The sequence below is a fragment of the Hevea brasiliensis genome, chromosome 5, assembly GCF_030052815.1.
Source record: "Hevea brasiliensis isolate MT/VB/25A 57/8 chromosome 5, ASM3005281v1, whole genome shotgun sequence".
Classification (NCBI taxonomy): domain Eukaryota; kingdom Viridiplantae; phylum Streptophyta; class Magnoliopsida; order Malpighiales; family Euphorbiaceae; genus Hevea; species Hevea brasiliensis.
In genome coordinates this window covers 14438620-14448442 of record NC_079497.1, presented here as the reverse complement: position 1 = coordinate 14448442, position 9823 = coordinate 14438620, and the positions used below count along the sequence as shown (strand labels likewise).

Below are 9823 nucleotides of genomic sequence, written 5' to 3'. Positions count from 1 at the left end.
TTGAAATATTTTTATTTAATTTTTGAAAAAAATAAAATCAATTAAACCCAATCAACCGAACTAAATGTCATTTTAGAAAGATTTATAATGCATATAGCTTGTTTAGCTTGGTGACGGAGAGTTATGAGACCTATGGAATGTGTTTTTTCTTTTTGTTAGCTTAACATAGTGATTAGATCATGACCATCAATTCCAATTAATCTCAGTTGTCCAAGTCTTTATATATAAATGTAAGATTCTATCTACCCTAGCCATCTAAGGCTCCAAAGTCTTCTTCTCCCTTCCTTTTCTTTTTTTTTTTTTTTTTTTGAATGGAGACTTAGAAAAGTGAAAGCCCCATCACTTGCGTCTGCCCACCAGTCGAGCATCACCTCCTTGACCCTACCACTTGCATTGTTGTTTGTTCCTTTGTAGTCACTTGGCTCCTCGCATGTCCATGGTTGATAGCTCCTCATGTTTCATTGTGTCATTGTATCTAGGTCTCCCCGAAATCTTAACGCAGAAACTTGACGCTCCTAACTCTTGATTTGTATTTCTTGATTTGATATTATTGATCGTTAATTCATTGTGTTGTTTTCATGGATTTAAAGATTTTGGGTTTTGCTTTGATTAAGGATTAATTTATGTTTAATTTATTTAATTTGTGCATTTGTATTTTATTGAATCCTATATTGGTTGGAGACTTGAGCTGGGTTATTTGGTTAAGCTTGTCTTTAATTTTTTTCTCTGTAAAACTGATCAGTTAAAATCGAATCGATATTTATCGGTTCGATTATGCCTATATTATCGATTCGATTTAGATTATTAAGTTTGATTTTTAGTTTTTTTCTTTTCAATTCAAAACCGAAACGACTGATTACACTCCTACTACTTAGTTCCTTTCAATTTCAAATGAGCTTCCTATCCTTCGTGAGCCTTGCTCTCCTCTTTAAGTAGAGGAGGCTCTTTCTTAACCAGATTGTGAGTAGAACCCTCCCCATCTCTAGATGGGGTGTTCATGCTTTTCTTTTTTGTTGTTTGCAAATACGTGGGCTTTCTCTTGAGAATTTTTGTGAGGTATCTATTTGTATTTGATTGAGGATGGCCACGACAACGAGAAAGATTTGGAGGTCTATTTGGTCTTGAGGTTGGTATCAGCTAGGGGTTAAAAAAGCTATAGGTTTCTCCTAGTTATCATCCAGTGCCCCCTCTCTGAAAGTCTAGCTCGATCATCTTCTTCTTGGAGCAATCTCTATGGAAGCTCTGTTTTGATGATTTGGCATGGAGAAAGGCTCGTTGCTTCCTCAGGCAACAAGGAAGCGATGACTGGGCTAGTAGAGTGCATCTCGTTAGGTGTTTTGAGTCCTGTCCAGCTTCTACTATGTTTCTTCTGCTATGTGTTTACACCAAAAAAAGTAATTTTTTTATTTTTTTTCCAAAATTAATTAAATTAATTTTTTATAAAATTAATTAAATTAATTTTTTATAAAATTAATTTAATTAATTTTATTCAATTGATTTTATTAAAGGCCTAAAGATAAATTAATAGATAATTATGGGTGTTTAAGAGATAAATATCTTGAGAAGTTAATAGATAATGGGTGGTTAATTGAAGAAGGACAGTTATCGGAGGTTGTGAGAAGTTTAAAGGAGTCACAAGTAGTGGGTACTTAATTGCCAACAACTGCAGAAGGTGAAGATTGGGTTTTCCAAATTCTTTTAGGTACCTGCAAGGAGAGCTATAAATATCAGATGAGCAACAACGTAAAAAGCCCCAATAACTCAACTCAACAACACAAATCAAACTCTAACAGTATATTTATCTTTTACTTTATGTCTTTTATTTTCTAAGCTTTGCATTTAATTTCAAGCCTTGTACTTATTTTGCAATCAATCAATCAAAACGTTCTTTTAATTTTCAGTTCACTTACCTTTATTTTCAAAGTGAGATTGACAAAAATGTGTTTAGTGTAGTCAGTTCCCACAGTTGTTTGATACTAGAAGTCAAAGAGCAAACCAGGTGATATACTCAGTTTCTGGAACTCCCGCAAACCGCAAGCTGTGAGATAGCCGAGATTATTTTCTAAGCAAACAATTTTTGGCACGGCAATATGAAAAATTGATGAAATTTGGAGCCACCGAGTTTAAGGGCATTGTGGATCCATTGGAGGCAGAACAGTGGTTAGAGCAAATGGAATGGGTTTTTAGGAAGCTACAGTGTGCAGAAGAGCTAAAGTTCGAGTATTCTGTTTCTTTGTTGCAAGGGGATGCGTATGAATGGTGGAAGACCATCCCCCACAGCCTGGTAGAACCTCCAGTCCTTACTTGGTCAGACTTTTTGAGGGAGTTTCGACAGAAGTGGGTCCCCGATGCATATGTGGATATGAGGTTATAAGAATTCCTGAGTTTGAAACAAGGGGACAGAACCATAGCAAATATGAGAGAGACTTTTCTCGACTGAGCCACTACGCTGGAAGCTTAGTCTCCACCCCCAGAGATAGATGTAAGAGGTTTGAGGCTGGGTTAAGGCCGAATCTGAGAATGCAAGTTGTGGGTTTCCGACATCAGAATTTCTCTGAGTTGATCTCACAGGCCCTGGAATTGGAAAGGATAGAATTAGAAGGGGCAGTGAAGAAAGGTACACAAGAGAAAGAGAAGACTGAAAAGACTACTGGACAAGCACCTGAGAGTGGTCCTGGGAAGAGGAAATAGTTTGGGGGATACAGCTCCCGTAGATCTGGCAGAGGCAGATTCTCTGGCCAAAGACCACCCTGCCTGCTCAGACCCAAAGAAGCACCCCGAGGAGCTCTATCAGTACGACAGTGTGAAACTTGTGGTAGAACACACGGTGGGGTTTGTTTCAAGGCCACAGGTGCATGCTATAACTGTGGAGGGAGTGGACATTTCGCTAAGGATTGTACTAGTCCGCGCTGGTCTGGACCTTCTGCTACATCTGAAGGATCAGCCCAAGTCTCTGCACCTAAAGGGTCACAGCCAGCTGGTAGAGGTAGAGGCAGAGGTAGGGGTCCTGGTAACACTCCTGGAAGTCAAATCATTAACCACCAAAGATCGGTGGTGCACCCGAGTATATACCATGCGTCAGAGGGAGGAGGCTGAAACATCAGACGTAGTAGCTGGTATTTTCTCTATCCTTGACCAAGATGTACATGTGTTATTTGATCCTGGCTCCACACATTCGTATGTTAGTGCTAGTGTGATGTGTTCTACTGCTATTCAATGTGTACCAATGGACTATGATGTGCTAGTAATTAGTCTATTAGGCCAGGAGGTCAGGATAAATAGACTATATAGGGACTATCCTTTGGTGATCCAAGGACACACTTTTCTGTCTGATTTAATTGAAATGCCCTTCAGAGATTATGACATTATCTTGGGCATGGATTGTTTAGCCAGGCATCATGCGATGATTGATCAGAGATCAAGATACCACTTTTGGTCTCCTCGTATGGTGATGTAGTAATACATGGGGAGAGGCGATTATTGCCTTCAAACATCATTTCACCAGACCGGCGTAAAAATGATTAGGAAGGGGTGTGAGGCGTACTTGGCACATGTGATAGACACCCAAGTGGGTAGTCCAGCATTGAGGGACATCCCCACAGTATGTGACTTTTCGGATGTGTTTCCTGATGAATTGCCAGGATTACCTCCAGAAAGAGAAGTGCAGTTTGAAATTGATGTTATGCCTGGTGTGGACCCAATCTCTATAACACCATATAGAATGGCACCAGCAGAACTAAAAGAATTGAAAGTGCAATTATAAGAGCTGTTTGACAAGGGCTTTATCTGCCCTAGTGTGTCACCTTGGGGAGCGCCAGTGTTGTTTGTAAAGAAGAAAGATGGCACTCTCCGATTATGCAGCGACTATCGACAGTTGAATAAGGTGACAATAAAGAACAGATACCCATTGCCCCGCATTGATGACTTGTTTGATCAATTGAGGGGTGCAGCTGTGTTTTCCAAAATTGACCTAAGATCAGGTTATTATCAGTTGAAAGTACAAGAGCAGAGTATTGCTAAAATTGCCTTTAGAATCCGCTATGGCCATTATGAATTCTTGGTCATGCCATTCGGGTTAACTAATGCTCTGGCTACTTTTATGGATCTGATGAACACTATCTTCAGACTATACCTCGATCAGTTTGTTGTGGTATTCATAAATGATATATTGGTCTATTCGAGGAGTGCAGAAGAGCATGATAGACATCTGCGGATTGTACTACAAACTTTGAGAGAGAAACAGCTATACGCCAAATTATCGAAATGTGAATTTTGACTGAAGGAGATATCCTTTTTGGGGCACATAGTATTAGCATAAGGTATTAAGGTAGATCCTAGTAAGATAGAAGCTGTCCTTAATAAGAAGCCACACAGAAATATCACAGAGATTCGCAATTTTTTGGGTTTAGCTGGATACTACCGTCGTTTTGTGAAGGGATTCTCCATGTTGGCATCTCCATTGACCAAGCTGCTTAGGAAAGATGTGAAATTTCAGTGGACGGACAAATGCCAGCAGAGTTTCGATGAATTGAAGAAATGTTTGACTGAGGCTCCAGTCCTGACTTTACCTACACTGGGTAAAGAATATATAGTTTACAACAATGCTTCTCATAATGGGTTAGGTTGTGTGTTGATGCAAGATTGAAATGTCATTACCTATGCATCACGCCAGCTAAAATCGCATGAGAGGAATTATCCGACACACGACTTGGAGCTTGCAGCTATTGTGTTTGCTCTTAAGATCTAGAGACCTTATTTGTATGGAGAGAAGTGCTACATCTATATAGATCATAAGAGTTTGAAGTATTTGGGCACCCATAAAGAGTTGAATTTGAGTCAGAGGAGATGATTAGAGTTGATAAAAGACTATGATTGTCTGATAAACTATCAGCCAGGGAAAGCTAATGTGGTGGCTAACGCCTTAAGTCGCAAGACTATGGCAAGTCTACGGGTTACTCCTTTGTCTATGGTACATGAGTTGAGATCATTATATGCCAGCTTAGAGATTAATGATGAGGGGCAGACAGCAGTTGCATGGCATGTACAGCCAGTGTTGATTGATCAGATCAGAATGGCTGCTCAGAATGATGAAAGGTATTAGAAGCTGTTGCAAGAAGTCAGGCAGGGCAAGAGACTAGAATTTTCAATAAGAGATGATGGTCTACTGTTACACCAGGGAAGAATATATGTTCCTAATGATGTTGATTTGAGGTAGATCATTTTGAAGGAAGAACATGAGTCTCCTTTTGCCATGCACCCTGGTGGCACAAAAATGTATAAAGGGCTAAAGGAGCATTACTGGTGGATGGGTATGAAGAGAGATGTGGCAGAGTTTGTTTCCAAATGCCTAACTTGTCAGCAAGTGAAGGCAGAGCATCAAGTACTCGCTGGGTTGTTACATCCACTACCAGTACCAGAATGGAAATGGGAGAGAATAACGATGGATTTGTGATGGGACTTCCGAGGACACAGCAGAGTCATGATGCAGTATGGGTCATTGTTGACAGACTGACCAAGTCTGCTCATTTTTTGCCAATTCGAATGGACTACAGTCTAGAAAGATTGGCCAAGTTGTACATTGATGAGATTGTGAAACTGCATGGAGTGCCAGTATCGATCGTATCAGACAGAGATCCTAGGTTCACTTCTAGATTCTGGGGTAGTCTTCAGAGAGCCCTAGGAACTAAATTGAACTTCAGTACTGCATTCCACCCATAGACAGATGGCCAGTCTGAAAGAGTAATTCAGATCTTGAAGGACATGCTACAGGCTTGTGTGATTGAGTTTGAGGGCAGTTGGGACACACACTTGCCTTTGATTGAGTTTGCTTACAACAACAGCTACCAATCAAGCATTGGGATGCCTCCATATGAAGCTTTGTATGGCAGAAAATGTAGAACCCCGTTGTGTTGGGATGACGTGGGTGAAAGAAAGATGATTGGACCCGAAATTGTTCAGCAAACTGAGGAGAAGATCAGGGTGATCGGAGATCGACTTAAGACTGCATCAGACCGTCAGAAGTCCTACATTGATCTGAAGAGAAGGGATATTAAGTATGCAGTGGGTGAGAAAGTATTCCTCAAGTTTTCCCCTTGGAAGAGGATTATGAGATTCAGCAGAAAGGGGAAACTGAGTCCTCGCTTCATTGGGCCATATGAGGTTCTGGAAAGAGTGGGTCCTTTGACATATCGATTGGCACTTCCTCCAGAGTTGGAGAAGATACATAATGTCTTTCATGTGTCTATGTTGAGCAGGTATCGATCAGACCCATCTCATGTACTATCAGTGGAAGAAATTGAAGTGAATCCAGACCTCACATATGAAGAAGAACCTATAGAGATTCTGACTTATGAGGTGAAGCAGCTACGAAACAAGCAAATTCCATTAGTGAAAGTGCTGTGGAACCATCATTCGGGCCAAGAAACTACTTGGGAACGAGAGGAGGACTTGAGGAGACAGCACCCACAGCTGTTCAGAGATTGATACCAGGTAAAATTTCGAGACGAAATTTATTTTAAGGGGGAGATAATTGTAATACCCCTATTTGTATAGCCTGGTATATTTCACTGTTCCGGTGACCGGAGTCGGTCTGGATAATTAAGGAGATTAGAACCACACTTAAAACAACTAGATAAGCCCTGAACACAAATAATTAGTAATTGCCAATTAGTTAAATATAAATAAGAAAAACAGAACATAAGAAGTTAAATGAGCCGAGAGTCACAGCGATGGGTGACCTTCTCAGGAAGGATTGCGAAGTCGATTTAAACTCAAATTTCGAACCGTAAAATATGACGCCGCGGTCCTTAGGACCCTTACGAACACAGTGGAAAAAAGAAAATCACGAAAAAGATTTGTTAAGCCAGTCAAATAATTAGGTCAGGGAGTCGAAAGAAATATTGAATAATTTGCAAACTGGGTTGAACCAGCGAGGGGCAATTTGGTCAATTGACCCCGAGAGCTGACTTCTGACCTAACTGTCAAATAAAATCAGAGAAAAGAAAATTTCAGGATTAAGAATTAAATTAAAGAACTAATGGAAAAATAAATAAAAAAAAATGAAAATGAAAAAGTGAAGAGAGATGACATCATGCATGACATCATGCATGATGCCATAAATATTGTAATTAAAAATTTATTTAATTTGATTTATGGTCTTCCTAAGACATTAAAAAGAAAAGAAAAGAAAAAAGAAAAAAAAATAAAAGTCTTCTTCTTTCCCTAAGTTGCCGCCCTCACTCTCTCTCTCCCTCTCCCTCACCAAAACCTCCATTAAAGCTCATTTTGAGCTTGATCAAACCCACAATCCCACCATAGAAAGTTAAACCTCCAACATTAAACCTTGATTTCAAGCTTTGATAGAGGACTTGACAACAAAAAAAAGAAGAAAGGAAGAGGTTTGAAGGAAAGAAAATTCCACACTAAGGTTAGTAAACTAAATTTGATTTTTTAGTTGAATTAATTGTGTTTATAGCTTAACTAACTTAGAAATAAACTTAAAATGAAATGAAATTAATTGTTGGAGGACCAAACCTAAATTTCGATCAACAAGGGTTTTGATGTGTGTATGCATGAGTTTGATGGACTTAAAAGTGTATGTGATCTTGTTTGGTTTGAAGAAGCATGTATATAGGCATTGAATTGGTTAAATGCAACAATTTAGTGAGTTAGGGTTTTGGACACTTAGGGTTTAGGAGACAAAATTTGGAGAAATGGTGAAATGATGTGTTTGACCTAGTTTGAAGTGAGAAATGGTCATTTGTGAATAAATGAAGTGTGTTGGAAGTGTTTGAATTGAGGTTAAATTCGGATTCAATGTGGTCATGCTGCAGGTAGCAGGACCAAGGTCCCTTTGAGGGACCAAAACTGAAAATTTACAAGTCTAATTGGTATGAGACCAATTGGGAATGAAAATAGACACAAAATGACACAATTTTCATTTAGGAATCATGCCCAAAAAATGACCAAAACCTAGTGAACAAATTGACCAAATCCGGAAATTCTCAGTCTGATCTGTACAAATTGACCAAATGAACAGTGTTTGTTCATTTGGCCATAACTTGAGCTAGGCAGGTCTAAATGACCTGAAATTTTACCAGTGGATAGTTGAGATATAGACCTAAAACTTTCATGAAGAACATAAATCCAAATTATGCCATTAACCAAGTTATTTGGCCACCCCAAGTTGGTAATCTAAAACTGCCAGAACCAAAATGTGCCCAGAAACCTGGGTTAAGTCCAATTCGACAGCCATAGTTCAAATGGCTATAACTTGAGCTACAAAAGTCCAATTGGAGTGATCCCAAAAGGAGAATAAATTTAAGACAATAGGGAATATTTTCTATGAAGGAAGTTTTGCCAAATTCTAACAGAAAAATGACCAATGGAACAGTGCAACTTAAGACACCAAAACTGAAAATTGGCAATTTTGCCTAAAAGACCTAAGTTTTGATAAAACAACCAAAACCAACAAATTTAGTGACCAAAATGTGGTATGTGGGTGAAGTTGGAATTCCCATGCCTATTAAGCCTTAGAAAGTCAACAAATTGACTTGAATAGTGTAGTGAATAGTAACCCCGAAACACAAATTTTAAAGAACGTCAAGTTTAGCATATATAAGCTAGATAAAAGTGAATTTGAATTTATTTTTGGATTTATGCTAAGTTATGGTACTGAAACACTGTGAAACTATGTGTTTCAACCGAAAAAGGCTTGGAAAGTCTAAGAGACTGAGTCAAGGCCTAGAGGCGACTCACGTCAGGTTTGTGCACAATAAACTCTATTTCAGTATTTTATCCTTGAAAAAAATTGATTTAGTACGTATTATGAGTTTAAGAACTTTTGTGTTGCCACTTTGTGATGAAATTGTAACTTTGGAAATTGATTTGATTTTTGTATGCAATATTTGAATAAAATGTTTGAAATAGATTTTTTATTCACACTTAGCATGACAATGCCTTATTATTCCTCCTCCATTTATAGGGTGAGATCGATTATTTTTCCTCCCTCTCTGATTTACCAGTTGAGTTGTAGATGGAATGAGTACTCATTAGCTAGCTAGCCACCTCCCTCATTGATTTCGATTAGTGAGGTTGTAGATTGCTTTGTCATGGTGTACAACGCGGCATTGATCGGAAATTTTGTGTCATGACTTAAGTTGTGTATGAATTGGCAATACTGTGTTTATTAAATTATTTGACCCAAAAATTTTGCTATAATGAGTTTTGATTATTGGTGAAATATAATTGTGTTTTGTCAATGAATGATTTATGTATTGTATTTTAAATTTTTATTGTGCACCACTGAGTATTTTTATACTCAGCGATAGCTTATTTTGCTGTCGCAGATAAGAGCAAGGAGAAAGCAGCAGAGTGAGCTGCTATTGAAACTGAGGACTACACTGATCTTTTTGTACGGGTATTGTTTTATACCCTTGTAGTTATTTTGATGTAAATATTGTAATGTTTTATGTATCAATGTAAAGTTGAGCAGTTGTATAATAAATTGTAATAATATTATTTTTGGATTTTCTTTTTGTAAATTAAGATTTGTATTTGTGAATTTCGTACTATATACACTGTAAATGAAGTTATGAAATATTTTGAGTTGATAAATTTTTGGTTGAATTGAATTGTGTTGACTTGAAATTATTTGGAGGTTGGGAGTTGTGAAAAATTTATTGGAAGTGTTTTTCTCAGGTATTTGAAGAACTGTTTTCTCAAAATACAGACGGCACTCTGCCGAAATTTTTATAAAATTTACGAAAAAATAAAATGAACAAAAAATTTTACTAGTTTTTAAGCTTTGAATAAATGATTTTAA

At 38.0% G+C, this 9823-nt stretch overlaps 1 long non-coding RNA gene across 1 annotated transcript; it reads left to right on the top strand.

Annotated features, from left to right (window-relative positions):
• Window positions 1–9565, top strand: LOC131179911 (uncharacterized). Its single transcript, XR_009148870.1, has 2 exons — window positions 1–479; window positions 9348–9565. It is a non-coding gene; the product is annotated as an uncharacterized LOC131179911 (long non-coding RNA).
• The last annotated feature ends 258 nt before the right edge of the window (window positions 9566–9823 follow it).